The sequence below is a fragment of the Accipiter gentilis genome, chromosome 21 (genome assembly GCF_929443795.1).
Source record: "Accipiter gentilis chromosome 21, bAccGen1.1, whole genome shotgun sequence".
NCBI lineage: Eukaryota > Metazoa > Chordata > Aves > Accipitriformes > Accipitridae > Astur > Astur gentilis.
Window position 1 is genome coordinate 6,416,831 of NC_064900.1, and position 16,346 is coordinate 6,433,176.

At 44.5% G+C, this 16,346-nt stretch overlaps 1 protein-coding gene across 3 annotated transcripts in view; it reads left to right on the forward strand.

Annotated features, from left to right (window-relative positions):
- Positions 1–16,346, forward strand: part of ZBTB20 (zinc finger and BTB domain containing 20) — a 458,636-nt gene that overhangs the window by 358,302 nt on the left and 83,988 nt on the right. The window contains exon 1 of one of the 3 annotated variants that reach the window (XM_049824983.1): positions 9,701–9,899. The exons of the other annotated variants lie outside the window; for them this stretch is intronic. The gene's annotated coding sequence lies outside the window, so the exon portion shown is untranslated. Of the gene's footprint in view, positions 1–9,700; positions 9,900–16,346 lie in introns of those variants that run through there. 3 annotated transcript variants of the gene reach the window in all.

Consider the following 16,346-nt stretch of genomic DNA (forward strand, 5'->3'; position numbering starts at 1 on the left):
CCTGGCCGTGTCCCCTCCCAACTTCTTGTGCCCCTCCAGCCTTCTTGCTGGCTGGGCATGAGAAGCTGAAAAACCCTTGACTAGGTATAAACATTACTTAGCAAGGACTGAAAACATCAGTGTGTTATCAACATTCTCCTCACACTAAATCCAAAACATAGCACTATACCAGCTACTAGGGAGAAAATGGACTCTATCCCAGCTGAAACCAGGACACACGGGCCTTGGGCTGGGGCTTGTCCCACTGAAGAGCTTGGCTCGGTGGGGCTGACCCCACGTCTGGGGAGGGGAGCTGCCTGCCAGAGCACTCCCGGTCACCTCAGTCTAAATGCTGCTGATTCACCCCGATGTAAATATGAGCAGATCTCAGGCCTGTAGACCTTGGTGATGAAGGGTTTCCAGCATTCCATGTCAGGAAAAATAGCGAGCCCCTTTGAAGAAAAAAAAAAAATAAAAAAAAAATCTTTTTTTTCTCTCTCTCCCCAAATGCCTCAACAAAACAACATGGGGGAAAGGAGGAGAAGAGCAAATATTCAACAGGAATTTGTTTCTTCAACCTTTTTGGAGAAAAAATTCCCCCCACAAATCAAAACAAGATGGAGCCCCCGAGCCCCACCTGCTGACTTTGAGGAAACTGAGCGAAGAAAGGGAAGAGGCCTGGTCCTGCGCCAGGCATTCAGCCCTGGGCTTGTAGCACTGTGATGTGGCACTTAAAGCTCTAGGGGACCTGGAGCCAGCGTTACAAACACAACAAAAAACTTTCGTGAAAACGAGCCTCTTAACAGCGTGTTGAGCTGGTCTGCGATGGCCTCAGGAAATCCCCCTGGCTAGACAGAGCCTTTTTATCCACTACATTGCTCTGACTCAAAGAGAAATCTCCGGTAACCTTGACCAGAAACTGAGCATGCATGTGGCCTGCAGCGTAGGGCTTTGCAATTTCCTTATTTTCAGTTAATCATTTCCCACCTCCCGCTCTGAAGAAGTCTGCCCTACCTTTCTTTGGTGCCTCATCGCACGTAGGGCCCAACGCGGCAAACACGCGGCATGTCCTCGGGCTTCCCACCGTCCTTCCTTCGTGGCCAGATCCTTAGCTGATGTAAACTGGCCTAGGGCCATTGATTTGAGTGGGGATTTTTACTGGTTGAACACTTGGCCTTTTGATTCCTAGAGAACTACTCATTTTTAATAGCACCATGACTGATGCTACTTGCTTTCAGGCTCAGGACCATCTACAAGCAAATGCTTGCGTATTAATTACAACAAAGAGCAAATCTACTTGACATTTGATTTTGTTTTTCTTGTTTCCTTGCAAGCTTGAAAATGAGCTGCTTTTGCCAAAAAAAAATCGAAATGCATTTCACACCTTTTTTTTTTAAACTTGAAATAGGCCCCTTGAAAAAACTGACATGTTAAACACAGCAAGGAAATGATTATTTGGACATATGGCTCCTCTTCCTGAACTTTGCGGAGAGGTTAGATAACGCTCTTTCACATCTTAAAAGACTAGACTCCTGCTACATTACTAACATATTCTTATGTAATAATCCGGCACTGATGATACTTTATCCAGTCCCAGTAACATAGGACTCGTTTATGGTTCAGTCAGTTATGAGGGATTTGCTTTTTCACAGATTATTTTCTAATTTGTTCTTTTTCATTACTCTGTCCTGAAGTGGAATAGAGAGTAGAGTAGAATCATACACAAAAATCTATCGTGGCTCTATCTTTCAGCAGGGTTTTGCATTGTATGGATTGTTTCTGTTAACCATTGCATGATTAATACAAAAGTAAAACCAAATTGTAAACCCCCACTCTTAAAGGAAGACAAACTCATCCGAACCCATCCATTTCCTTTTCAGATAAGGCTGTTTCATAAAGTGAAAAATTTGTAAGACTTAAAATAAAGGTGTCAAACTATCTGAGATAATGAAATTTCATAGAAAGATTGTCATTACCTTTGTCACAACTGATGTTAGCAGTCATCTAAGGTCTGCAGATACTGGCAGAATGCATAGTCATATAGGTGAGCTGGCCAGGAAACCGCAATGCCCCATGCTGAAACCATTTGAAATTTTGTAGTATGAGAATGAAACTTTCTGAAACTTTTTCATAAAGAAACAAGTTTTCAAAAAACCCACCTCAATCGAGCTAATGGCTCAGGGTCAGGACTCCTGCAGTGGGTGAGGGAGTGTGGGAGTCTGTTCCCTTCCAGGTCTCCCTCATCACACCCTTAATCATCAGGCTTGAGGGTCAGCCTCTTTCTCCAGCTTTGAACTGGAGCTTCTATCCTGGACCCAAGAAACTTCCCTAATAATATTTTCATTAAAAATTAAGTTTACCACAAGTTGTTTCATGTTCAGTGACAGAACTCTGCAATGGAAAATTGTGGAATCACAGAATCCTGGAATAATAAAACTCAGAAGGGACCTCCTTAAGTCATCTGGGTCTAACCCTCACCCCTGCTCAAAACAGAGCCGGTGAGGATCAGGCTGCTTTTTTAACCAGCTCGTTTGTGTGGCACGTATGTCCTTCTATGTACCCATTTTGTAAGTACTTACATCCTACTGCACATTTTTTTCAATAACTGTGTTTTTGAAACTTGAGATTTTTAGAATAATTTTAGATTCTCTCGTTGATAAGCAGAAACTCTTGATCAGAAGCTGTCCTGAGCAGGGATGAATGTACAGCTGTACGGCCACTGTACCAGACTCTTGCTGTGCCTGGTTCTTTCCTTTCATTGCAAGACCACTTTGTTTAGTGACAGTGGGTTGTAGGGGCTTAAATATGTCCCCAAAGTCATAAAATAATGCTGTAACCAAGGACTGGCATTGATTGTGCTTAGACTGAACCCTGTTCCTGCACAGAGAGGGGACCCCAATTCTGCTCTCCTGCGTTTATCGCTGCTCTCTGTTGCACACAGGACGTTCAACTAGATGGAGCAGTGGTCTAATCTGACGTGGCAGCTCCTACATTTTTATCTTTTTAAGTGCTTTACTTACATGAATTAATTCTGAAAACACTCTTGTGATGTTAGTCATTGTTATGATTCCCATTTTAGAGACCCTGTGTCTAATTCTTAATTATACTAATTCTTCCTTATGCTGGTGAGGTTCTGGATCTGTGAAAGGGTCTCCCAACTCAGGGAGATGGATTGCAGAAATGTCAATGGCAAAATGAGAGTTCATTGCCCTATAGCAATTCTCTGTTTCTCTAAGGTTGGAAAGAAATATTGGAAGATGAGTATAAAAGAGGCTCTGTTGATTTGTACTAGGGGCTACACAGGAGTTGCATAGCTCAAGCCTGTATTGGCCAAAATGAAATTATTGAGGTTGTGGACACTCCTTTTCAGTGTGGCCACGATCTCATCAAAAGAAAGTGAGAGCCACCACTGCTGCCCCTTCTTTTCCTTTTACTGGAATACATTATCAGAGAATTGACACCCCCACCGCCCCCCCCCCCCCCAAAAAAAAAAAACAACAACAAACCAAAACCAAAAAAACCCACCCCAACAAATCCAGAATGAGAGGCAGTGAACTTGAGGGAGGGAGGAAGAAACTAAGGCTTGCCCAAGAATGAATAGCAAGCCATTTTAAAAGTAGTCATTATGTGCTGAAACCAGAAGGATCTTCTGTCTTTTTGTATGATAAAACTACCAGTGAAATGTATTGGAAGATAATTAGGAGCAAACAGGCAGGAAAAATGAGTGATGCACTACTCTTCATTTCCTGAGCCGGTCTTATTCGTCACCTTGCAAGCTGCTGCTGTGTCTGTGGAGAGAGTGGAGGTGGAGATCAACCCTGTCTGTGTCTTCTTTCCTCACGGCTTCACCCAGCCCAAGGGCATGATGGACAATCATATCTGCTGCAGAAGAGAGGCAGAACTCTACACCCTCCTCTGGCTCTTTGGCTTCCCACTCTATTTATATCCAAGTCTAAGAGGGACAGTGGTACGTGCAGAGTAGGGACCCTTGCAGCTGTCCCTGAGACAAAACTAATGGTTGGACAGAGAAGCCAGAAGCCCTCGGTGGGGTGGGTTTGGTGGGAATCTCACGGTTTTGGCATGCTGAGGCTGTACAGCTCCCCAGACTGCTAGCAATACTGTTGTTCTTACGAAGGTTTTGTCCCAAATGAGGAATATGAAAATAATTAGAATTTCTACTCAGCATTGAGCCTATGGAAAAACCTACAGAAAAGCCTACAGAAGCAGGACATCGTTAGACAAGAAAGACTGGAGGCAGAGGCACAATACCTGCCACCTCCAAATGCGGGAAATAAGATTTGTGACTGTGTGACAGGACCAAAGTTAGCAAGAGGGTTATATAGCATGTTTCACGTCAGCATTTAGAACAGAAGTGGGGCCAGCGTCCGCTTTAAAGTTCTTCAAATAAAAATTTTAATTGTCTTGTTATAAAAGTATGAGAGAAAATTAAGCCTCCTGATACCCTGAGATACTGATGCTTCTTTCAAAAATCATAGAATAAAATAGAACAGAATAGAATAGGCTGAATATAACACACGATGCTGTTTAAGTCATTTTAATTTTGGAGCAGAGATGCAATCTGGTAACAACAGTATGGATTGTGATAGAGGGTAGAGAGCGGGGTAGAGAGTTAATGTTTTCAGTGTTTTAAAGTCTTCTGAGGCCTTCACAGTAAGCAACCATACAATCATATGGAAAACATCACCTGCGAAAGTCACCTCCTCGTTTATCCTTTTTTAACCGGTGATCAGGTTTCCTTAATTTGTTTTGAAAATGCACTTTCAAAACCTTACTTTTTGGCCCAATGCAGCCGAAGAGGAAGAACGGCAGGAGTCTTGCTCTTCCTGTGTCTTCTCAGCCAGACATTTTATAGAGTTCCCCTAGGTTGCACTGTTGCTTTTCCAGTGAAGGCAAGGGGATTGCACTGGTGCCCGTGAGGGCATGGCTCACTTTTCAGCATCTTAGTGCTGGCGGTAATGTGCAAAATGAAGAACAAAAATGTCTCTCGTAGCCCAATTTGCAATATTTTCTTTTTTTTTTTTTAAAGAGAGGCTCTTCCGCAAAAGAGACCATTATATTTGGATTGTCTGAGCGAGAAAAAGTATGGAGCCCCTCTGATGTTTCCATTTACATTTCCCTGTTGTCAGGAAATCTCTGAAGGGAATTGCCTTGGGAACTGCACAGTGTCAGTAAAAGGTGCTTTAGGAACCAGTCCTGGACATTTGATATAGTTTTATGTGGTGGGGCTAGTTCTGGTAACGAGTGCAATAGGAAATAAGGTTGGTTGTTTTGCCCCAGAAAATCAAATTTCACATATGACAGAAATGAACTAGGTTAGATGCAGGGCATGGTACCTGTCTCACCTTGGCGTACAAAGGTATCTATCTACCAAGCATAGCAGTGCAAGTTAGGAATGATTGCCTGCCCAAAACATAAGCAAGGAGTAGATTTCTGTAATAGGTGGACTTTCCAGTCTTTTTCTCTCGTTTCTTACATATTGAATGATAACCATATATTCACCCTCTCCAATATGCTGTGCTGGTTTACGTCTCTGAAGAAAAAGCACAGACTCACAGCTGTTTATGAAGACAAGCCAATAAATCTAGAGGAATGTATTTATACAACTTATCCTGAGATTACATAGTTAAACGCCATTTTTTCAGGTAGACAGAGCTCCTTCATTGCAAAGGAACCAAATATCCTCTCTGTGCCACCCAGATCTGTTGATTTTCCCTTAATGTCAGCTCATGTCAGCCATACTGAGTGTTACAAGTTGCTCTGCAGGATACTTTATATACATTAAAGGAGCAAGTACTCTGCCATTTCCAGGTTCCTCCCAGTCTCCTGTTGTCTTGTGTCCTGCTTTTGGCTGGTGTTACATATTCATGTAGAAGTCTGAAAGTGAGGAGCAGTTCTGGTGGTGGCTTTTCCTTTCATCAGTCCTGCCCTTTGCTAGTGGCAAATCCTGGTACAGTTCTCCTAAAGATCTGTTCCAATTCTGTAGCCACACTTTCTTCCTATAGAGTGCGTATCATACACGTGAGCTTGAAAGCTTGCTGCAGCGCTGATTGCCTTTTCCACAGCAAACAGCAAACTTTATTCAACTGATCAGACTGAGCTTTCAATTCTCGCCGCTTTGGCTAAACCTCCCTGATAGATGCAATGATTTATGTGAAGGAAGAGCAAGCAAGAGGGTGCGACGCAAAGAGAGGGATCATCATCATCATGTATCTAAATTAAAATCCGTGATAAAATCTCAGGAGGGAAAGATGATGTACGTATTTTGGAGCTGCTCTTGGCCTTTTGCATTTAGACTCCTGGTCTGCTCTTCGTTGATATTCAGGTAGAAATCAGGAGGTCTTTGACTTATGTAGCTTCTAGTAGAAGGGGACCTACTGAGAGCAGGACTTAACAGAGGTGCTTTCTACATTAAGCACTATAGGAGATTTGGGGATCACCATATCAAGAACACATGCTAATAAAATATGTGCCACATAGTAAAAACTCACCTGGGTGAAATGCTGCTCCTTCTGATATCAATGGAAATTTCCTTTTGACCAGGGGTTGCTATGGCAGCAAGCACTGGAAATGAGAACAAGGACATTTTGATATGTCTACACTGTGGATTGCAAATTATGATACCCGAGTTAGTTTTAAACAGTCTTGCAAGAAGTGGTCTAGTTAAGGCAGCCTGGAACGCCACGTGGCCTAATTTACCATGCTAAGCAGCTCGCTTTCCTCTGTGCGCAGGGTCTATCTGTGCCTGGGGTAGAGCAGAGGTAAAGAGGCGTTTGAGGGGATGCTTATTTGGGGCTAATGGGATGAGGAACAGACTGTAAGAAGGAGTGTAGGGAGGGAGAAATAGCATGAGAGAGCACAAGCTAGAAAACAGGAGGAACAGCAGTCCGTGGAGTCAACTGAATGGAGGGGATGGAAGCAAAGCCAACAGCCACAGAAGAGATGCAGGTTTAGGGGCCCAGGGACCAAAGGGTCTCTTCCCAAGGCAGTGCACTTTGCTCCTTGGAAGTCAGCCTAGGGCTCCTGACTCTCAGCATTCCTGTTGTCAGGAAGACACCGTCAAACCCCTGAATGAAGTATCCTCACACTCTTCCAGTGGTCGATCACCTCGTAAGCATCCTGCTGTCGATGACGCTGCCGGCTGAAGTGGTGAAGTTCTGTATTACAGCTCCACAGGTGCTAACCTGCCTCAGCATCAGCAGCAACATGGAATGGCATTGGATTTTTAAGTTGGCTTTAAAAGAAAACCCTGAGAAATTATATGAAAATGCATTACTGTGATGTTGATGTTACTAAGTCAAGCACTTAGGAAATGCCACAGTTAATGTTATCTGTGCAGCCTTCCTGAGGGCCCCCTGTACCATTACCATAGCCTGTAATTACATGACTGCACACTGTTTCTTCCCCTGTACCCCTGCATCAAGTGGTCAGGTCCTCTCCATATTTCATTAGAAACAGCCCAGAGCTGTTTTGCACCCTGCTGGATTATTAGTTTGGTACTGACCCAGGGAAGAGAAAACTAGTTGTCTGTGTCACTGTGCTCTACAAAATCTCCTCATCTGGAAAGGAGTTGAGGCCTTTGATGGCACTGTATTTCTCTGAATTCTCCTTTTCTGTTCTTCGGTAGCGCCTTACCTCCCATAATCCCGTAATATTTCAAATGGGAGCAATTCTTATTTTGGGGAGGCTGGAGAGGCGGCTCATACATAGCATTTAACAGACCTGATTAAGTCCAGTGTCCCGTTTGCTTCCGCAGTGCATCCCTCTCCTATCGACCCTGGTTAGTTCTTGCTGTCATCTGCGCTGAGCCAACGGGCCCCAACGGCCGGGTAGGCAGATGGGACACAGTCACCCAGCACGTGGCGTTTTAAAAGGTGGAAAAGGGCAGGAACCCACCTTTTCCCATAGCAGAGGGTGATAGAAGGAATGAATAATATTGATCCCTCCCATCAGCTCTCCGTTAATGGTGAACCACGTAAAAACTGGTGCTAGCTTTGACTGGAGGTGCCTGTAGAAAAGATGCTAAAATTAACGTAGAGAAGTTGCTAGAGCTTCTGTCTGTCTTTTGTTTCTTCTTTCCTTAAGCATTTGGACCCAAAATGCAAAGTGAGGGGGGGAATCCCAGCGTTACCTCTCGAAGGCCAGCAGTCAGCCGCGTTGCGAATTCCTTCTCTATTTTCTTCCCGTGCTTTTGAGCGACGCTTGCAGGTTAGCTGTGCCCATTTAAAAGTTTATATACAGCAGATGTTCACGGAGCTGATCAGGAATTACGGATTTACTGCTGTAGCTGCAACCCTATATGAAATACAGAGAACGTATTTAAAACACAGAGAACATACCTGCCTCGCACAATAAATTCACATGCACGCACCCCCCCTTGCTGCCGTTCGTTCGGGAGGGGACATCAGAGCCTGTGTGCCCTGAAACCCAAAGCAGGTCCCCAGCAAGAACAAGGGAAAGTTCTGGCGGGGCAGGGGGTGACATCTAGGGGCTAAACACGCTGGCAGCTCCCTCTCACAGCAGCGCGTTACCTGCTGCCTTCCCTCTCGAGGGTTGAGGCCGCCGGCCCCACACCTTTTCAGAAGCAGACTTTGCAGAAGTGTCATAAATCTCTGCCTTGCCCGCCACGCAGCGCTGCCGCTGCGCTGGTTATCGCCAGGATTCATCCATTTGAACTGCACTTTGTTTTGCAGCCCAGGGTAGGAATGGAGCGCTTTGCCACCTTTTGGGGGGTATAACTTCTCCCCCTCCCCAGTGCCTGGGACTCGTCTATCCCAATACCCAGCATTGCCTTTTTACAGCATCTCCATCCCTACCCGGCAGGTACTCGGTGTATCTGTGCAGACATCCATGGCAAGGATGAGCTCTCGGAGCTTGTGTAGTTCCAGAATCATAACGTTCCAGTGATCTGTCGGGAAAATTCAAGCGACGGGCGGCGGGCTCTCGCTTTACCCGAGCCGAAGTAGCAGGCAAACCTGCAGCCCCTTCCCCACCCCGCAGGACAGGTAGCGTTTGAAGGCTGCGGGAAGGCGCGGGTGTTTATTTCAGCGAGAGCTGCGGCGGGGTGTGAAAAAGAGAGGGAAGGGATCTCCCAGCTTTTTGGAGAGGGCCTCTGTATAATGCCATTTGAATCTGTACTTTTTTGTTCGGTGGTAAGTTTTAATATCCTTTGAGGATTTTCCTGGCGAGCTTATCTGAATACACCAACAGTCTTTTTTGTAATATTCGCATTTCCCCTTTGGTTCAGCCGAGCCCACTGACAGATCATTCAAATTCAATTGTTTTATGTCTAAGCCGAACAGCTAATTAAAGTAGGGATGATTAACCTGACTGGCAGTGTCGCTCTCTCTCCCTCGCTCTCTCGCTCCCTCCCTCCCTCCCTCCCTCCTGTTCCAATCAGTCTTTTTCTCACACTCTCCCTCTCTCTCTCTCTGTCTTTTGCTCTACTGTGTGTGTGTGTGTGTGTGTGTGTGTGTGTTTTTTTTTTTTTCCTCTCTCCTAAACGTGGTCTGCTTGCTGATGGCAGAATGGCACTCGGAGATTTGTGCATTGTGTCTGGTTTCCTACGGGCAGGCTGACCCAGTGCCTCTAGGGACTTATCAATAGACCACTCAGAAGAGACAGAGACAGGAGAAAGGAGGAGGGGTGGGGGGGTGGGGGGGAGAGAGAAAGAGAGAGGGAGAAAGAGAGAGAGAGAGAGAGAGAGAGAATCAATATCAAGAATAGAAGGAGCTCCGAAGCCATTTTTTTTTTTTTTTTAAAGAAGTATCAGGACTTGGGAAGAGGGTGACAAAGAAGGTTTTTCAAAGAGGCAGTGGAGGAGGTTCTAATAAATTTGGAAGGAAACAGTTCCCTGTCTTGGGAAAAAAGGAGAACTCCTGGCTGATTAGCATTCACACCAGGTATGAGATGTTCCCTACCCCTTATCACTGTCGCAGCCGAGCTGGAAAAAAGCTTTTTCTTTTTTTTCCCCCTTTTTTTCTTTTTTTTTTTTTTTTTTTTTTTCCCCTCTCTCCCCCCCCCCCCCCTCCCTTTGCTCTTTAAGGAGACGGAGCGAGCGTTTATTTTGGAACGTTGGTTGGTGGTGGCAGGGGGAGCGCGAGCCGTGGGCATTTGTGTGCTGGGAGCAGGGAGAATGGAAGCAGGGCAGCGGGGAGGGGGCGGGTGGGAGAAGAGCCGGGAGTGTGTTACTGTGTCTCCTCTTTGTGCACCCCTGGGGGGGTTACCCAAGTTCATTTCCAGCAGGTGGATTTAGACAGGGAGTTACTTAACGCTTGACCGCCAGTTTTGAAAAAAAGGAAAAAAAAAAAAAAAAAAAAAAAAAAAGGAAGGGGAAAAAAAAAAAAAAAGGACCTGCTTCCTATGTCTATTAAAGGAAGCTCCAATTTTTTCCCTCTCTCTCCTCTCTCTCTCTTTCCTCTCTTCCTAACCAGACAGCGGGAGGGTTTCTGGCTCCTCGCCAGCCCAAAAGCCTCTAAGTGTTTTGCACTTGTTTCAGGGAGCCCGGGGATTTTTTTCAGCATTTTCACTAGAGAACAAAGAGTTCTTTACAAAGGAAGGGGGAGAGCGAGCTTAACGCCTGAGATATGTTTTTCTATTTTTATTAGGGATTTTTCCCCCCCCCCTCCTAAAAAGAAAGAGAGAGAAGCAAAGCACAGAATGTGTGGCAGCAACAAAATAGATTGAAAGGAAATGCAGTTCCCTTACCTCCAAATTATAATTTGGAATTAATAAGAACAGGAATGGAAGGGGGACGAGACCAAGTGAGTTTGATATGTCATTCTTTTCTCCCTTTTTTTAAACTCTCTCTTTAAATCCAATTGCTGTTTTGCCAACTTACCTAGCCTCTTTTTTTTTCTTTTTTTTTTTGGCATAAAAGTTATACTGCAAACAGTTTCTGTTTACTTAAAAAATCAAACAACAGATTCTTACTGGGGGGGGGGGGAAGAGGGAAATGGGGTGGTTTTGGTAGAAAAGAAATAAATGAGTGGGAACAGAAATCTTTCACTTTCTGTCACTTAGAAAAAAAGTTGGTAATGGCTTGTTGAAGCTAGGATCCTAAAATACAGATGGGGGACTAACGTCTGTGTCCACGGACCCAGCTTTTCCCTGACCATCTGTCTAAAAGTCACCTCTCATTGGCAGCTCAAATGATTACTCAGAGCTCAGGGATTTTTTTGTTTGTTTGTTTGTTTGTTTGCTTGTTCCTCCTGTTCGGTGGGACCCTCTCTCAAATGGCTCCATTTCACCTTCTGAGTTTGGTTCTTTAATCGAGCCCCAAATTGAGGATTTCAGGATAGACCTCCTTGCACTGTAGATTTTTTGTTCTTCTGAATGTATTTCTTATAGATACACTCTTTGTCTATTTCTACGTGGAAAAGGCACACGTAATATAGAAGGGAATAACACATCACATTTAAGGAGACGTTTAGATTGGAATTTTATTGCATACAGTGTATAACATACAGGGTATCTTCTCTACAGGGTCTCCTGTACAATGGTTAGGATGTTTGAGAATATTTACTGTTGCAGATTCAGTAGCTTAAGGAAGTGCTTTCTTTAGCCAAATTCTGCCTGCCTTCCTTTATTGATTTGTATTTTCCTGGCTTTGACAAATTACCAATCTAAAAACTGCATCATACAGCAGTGGTACAGAAAAGAGAGGAAGCTGTATATTATATCCCCCCCTCCAAAAAAATCAGAAGCTCACAATATACAGAACTAGATCAGATTATTACAGAGTTACAACGATTGTTTCTGGATGCAGGGCATTATTACTACAATACCTTGATTTTTATATTCATGCTGCAGGTTTCCCTCGGAAGAGGTTATCTGTTACAGCTACATAGGTATAGCATGTGTATCTATGGCATTGTTTTTAAGCAACATCTATGCATTGTGTAAGTGTACACGGAGAATTAGTCCATTTACATATTCTCATGTGATGAAGGGGGGAAAATCCATCCTTGGGCTCTGCCTGCACTGCTTTAGGAGTGCCACTACCCTACAGTGGCAAAAAGTCCTGCAGGATACAGCCCGTCCCTCGCAAAAGTGAAGGGAAACCGTCCGCGACAAGTGAAACGGCCGGTGAAAACACAGTTTTGTTTTCGTACCCGTACCTAGGCTGGGGGCTTGCACCCCTCCGGCTCCGTTAGCCGGGGCTCTTCCCTCGCCAAAGCTGTGGTGGGCACAGCTTTCCCAGCAGAAGCTGGGGGGTCGTCGTGGCCTCAAGTCCCCTGCTCCCAGTCCAGGTACCTCGGCTGCAGGTAACCCAGGTGCTCTGCATTTCCCTGGGTAACAGCAGCAGCAGTGTCGAGTCGAAAGTACTTTGCGGGCTCCCCAGTTTAACGTGAAATGCTCGACGGAGAGGGATGGACCACCAAAAAGAGCTGGTCGTTCTGTTGGCAAACAGAACGAGCAGAGGAACTTTTGGCAAATTACAAATGCCTTTCTTTTATTTAAAATCCTCGCTTTCCTCGTTCTTCCGGAGAGTTTTCCCAACTCCTGATGTTTTTCATGGTCTGAATGTTTTCTGTGACTTTTCTCTCTTGCTCTCTCACTCTCCAAAAAGGGAAAAAAAAAAAAAAAAAAAAAATCACAGGAAAAGTAAACAAAAGAGCACAGAAATGGGACTTGGCCTTTGAAGTTTTCCATAGGATAAGCAGTCTCATTTTTTTTCGGTCTGAATCTTTTTTCTTCTACCCCCCCCCCCCCCCCTTTTTTTTTTAATGTAACATGCTTTTTGTGAGCATTTTGTATCTGCAACCGTGGAGATGGTGACAGTACAGGGAGGATATAACAGAGCTGAAACCTAGTTTTAGCCCCCCTCAATCTCAACTAGAAGGCATCTTCCAGTGGCTCTCACTGCTTCCAGAAGTAGGGAGAAAGATGATAGCTGTCTTTCGGGGACTCTGCGGACCTGACCTGAGAGTAGCACATTCACAGTACAGGAGAAAAGAGGGAGAGGGAAAAAAAAATTAAAAAAGGGGAAAGAAAAGCTCTTTGAGCAGTAACACACTGGCTCTTTCTTCCTGCAGGCAATCCGCTCCAGCTCCTGGCGACGTGTCCTGCACTATCAGATATCATATGACTCTTTATTTGGACTCCCGTTAGCAGTATGGGCCTGTTAGGAGGCTGTTTGTTTTCTTTTCCTTTCATTTCCTTCTCCCCAGTTCCCCCCCTATTTTATGTGTGCCTGTGCGAGCGTATCCCTTTTATAATCTCTTTTTTTGTGCTGAAGCTTTATAGAAAAGAAAAAATAAAAAGCCCTTAATCATTTCCCAGGGCTGTTTTTAATCCTCTGCCAAAATTGAAGTTCATTGTCGAGTTGTAAAAATAAATAACACCTTTCGGTTTTATTTCTCTCTTTTACCTCTTCCTTTGCCCTTTCTGGCACTTCTCAGCGTGTCCGTACGCACTCGTGTGTGTCCCTCTGTCTCTCCCGCCTGAGTGGGTGAAGTTGGGATACACCTGTGTCAGTCTAAGGAGCAGTACAGAGCTGCCTGCTGCCGCTCCTGCCACTCCGCGCCGTTCGTTTCACTTTCATAAACTTTCCTCTGGTTATTATTCTTTCTTTCGTCTGGGCACCTTCTCCTCACCGAGTTCGAAAAGCTGTCAGGTAGCGATCCCTATGCAGGGCTTTTCTGCCTTTAGGTGAGCAAAGGGGGGAAGTGAAGGCTGGAAGAAAACGAAAGGTTGTGCTGAAGGAATAGAGGATGAAGCGCGAGGTAGAAATCAGACGTGCTTTGTGTACGCCACCCATAAAAGTTTCCTGTACCAGAACGCTGGTGCCTAATAATAGGATGGAGGGAGCCAGACAGCAGCTACCAATTGGAGGTGTATAGCCAAGTAGCCTTATGGCAGCAATATTTCTGTTACTGAATTACATTTTAGTTAAGGGAGATGACTTTTTTCCCCTGTTTGTGCTGTCTTGAGCAATACATTATTTAGATACACACCACTGCAAAACTTTTTGCCTGAAAATGCAAAGTCACGTCAACAAAAACAATGAATTGCTATCAAATGCATTAAATCGTTGCAAGAAAAAAGGTCTGTCTTTCCAAAAGAGAGGTAATGTTTTGTTTTGATTCTTTCCTATGCAATGTTTTAATTTCTGGTTTTGAACTAAGGATTTATTTTGACAAGTGTTAAGAATTGATTTTTAAAGGGGGGGTGGGGGAGGGAGAGAGTTAAAAACATTCCAAAATGAGAGGGTTCAAAGGGGGAAGATTGAGATTTTTGGGGAAGAATTTAAAGTGTTTGGGGTTTTGTTTGTTTGCTTCAGTTTTGTGCAACCTGAATTGTAATATGCTTTGGCAAGCAAACCAGAAAATGAGCTTTTTACACAACTTAGCTCCCTCTGTAATTACTGCTCTATCTTTGTGGAACTCGGTGGTTTTTTCATCTGAATTCGGAAAGATCATCAAAGCCGAAATCCCGTTTACACTGTAGAGGCACAAAGGAGTTACTGACACTTTCCGTCAGAGGTAGGTGCTTTGGCCGGCCGGTCCTTCCACCAACTTGCACTGTTCAGCAGCCGGCTGCGCGCGGGCCGGTTGCCATGCTCCAGGGGGGAGTACGGGCGCATTTTGTGTACGCGATCTGTATACATTTTGTGCTGATACTCCTATTAGCGCAGCTGAAGATCTATAAGTTTTAACATTTCCTCTCCGGTGTATACTTCGGCCAGTGTACAAAAGCAGTCTTGTAAGTGAGGCAAATACATACTAGAGGTTTGTTTGTTAGGAATCCAGAAACAACCGTATTTCAGCCATACTATAGGTGTGTTGAACCATATCGAGGTCTCCCTGCTAGGTGGTGGTGGTTCTTATTTCTCTTCTAACTGAGACACCTTCCCACTGAAGTCAGAGCAGGTTTTCCTGAGAAAGGGTTGATGAAAAAGAGAGCTAGAACGTCAGGATTTAGGGTGATCCCCTTGAATCAGTGTTGGAAGCCAGACACCCCAGAACGTGTCTTTGCACAGCACAGCGTCCCTCTGGAGAACGCGGGGCGCGCTGGCTGTAGCAGAGATGCTGGACCTGAGTTGAGATGACTCCTGCAGTCTGAAACTTTATTTGTATATGTCTCCAGTTCCTTCACAAAATTGCCAATATCTCTTCTTCTCTCTCAACAGCAAACCATTTCTTTTTCTTTAGTTTTTGCCTGTCATCTCAATGAGGAGTAAGAGACTCTTTGACCAGAGACAACATTTCGAGGCTTCTTTCCTTTTCTCTCTTCCTCTAGCAACTTGAAACCAGCTTTGCTTTAACGTTTCCTGCTTAGGCACATTCATGGTCTTGAGGAAGGAATTACAGACTTTGTTGGAAGAAATTTGGTTTTGAAATTAGTGTTACGAATGTTTAAAAATTGCGTGCTGTTCATGCACGGTACATGATGTTCCCTGTTACTCTACACACGCTCCAGTGCTCTGAACAGTCCTAGCTGTGGGTATTTATTTGTGAGCTCGTTCTGGTAGCTGCCTGTGAATTTACTTGACTTGACAATCAGTAAACAGCTCAAAGGTAAGGCTGAAGCTCGAGAGCTATGTAAGTGCGAGGTAAAAGGCTTCTTTCAACTTTTCGGCCATTTCAGTGGATTGTTGCTCAGCGTCTTTATTTAAAGAAAAAAAACGTTCTCCTCAAACTTCTTTGACTTCATCTCTGCCGAGTAGATTATTCTGTTTCAAAGTTATTATAAGCTCAAATAATGATAAAATACATATTTAGCTACCTCATTAAATAAATACGGTGACGAGCTGCGGAAAGCTGAAAGCCAAGCGCTGCAGCTAATGTCTGAAAGTGTGGCTCTGGGCTGGGCAGAGAAGGCCAGGCTCGTCGCTGCTGAAGTTTTGTTAGCATAACTTGGACTCGGTGGAATTGCACCAAAGTTGTCTTTTGACTTGGCTTAACTTCACTGCTTTCATCTGACTTTTTTTCTAAGCCAGCCCAATCCGGATCTATTCAGCGCTCGGGAGGGTGATAGCCAAGGGACAAAACAGCTTGTCTAACACATGTCTCTTTAGTGCACCAGTGTGTGGTTTGTGGGGCCTCAGACTGGATCACCACTGTCAAGAGAAATGCCTTTTCCTACAGCGTAATAAGTTGTCCTGCTGCTTTCAGATGTCAGAGAGCCCCAGTTCAGCACTTGGTGAAAAGGTCTGCTCTCAGAAGAGGTTTCCCTTCCATTTAACATTTCATTAGTGCATGCAACTCATGTAAATGTGATGTGGCCAGTAGGAGGAACAAATTCTGGTTTATTTTTGCCAAGATGCATGTATTTATTCTGTGTCTGGATTAATATTATGGTGAGATGGTATTTCAACCTAAACACCGATTTCGGTGCCTTACCAC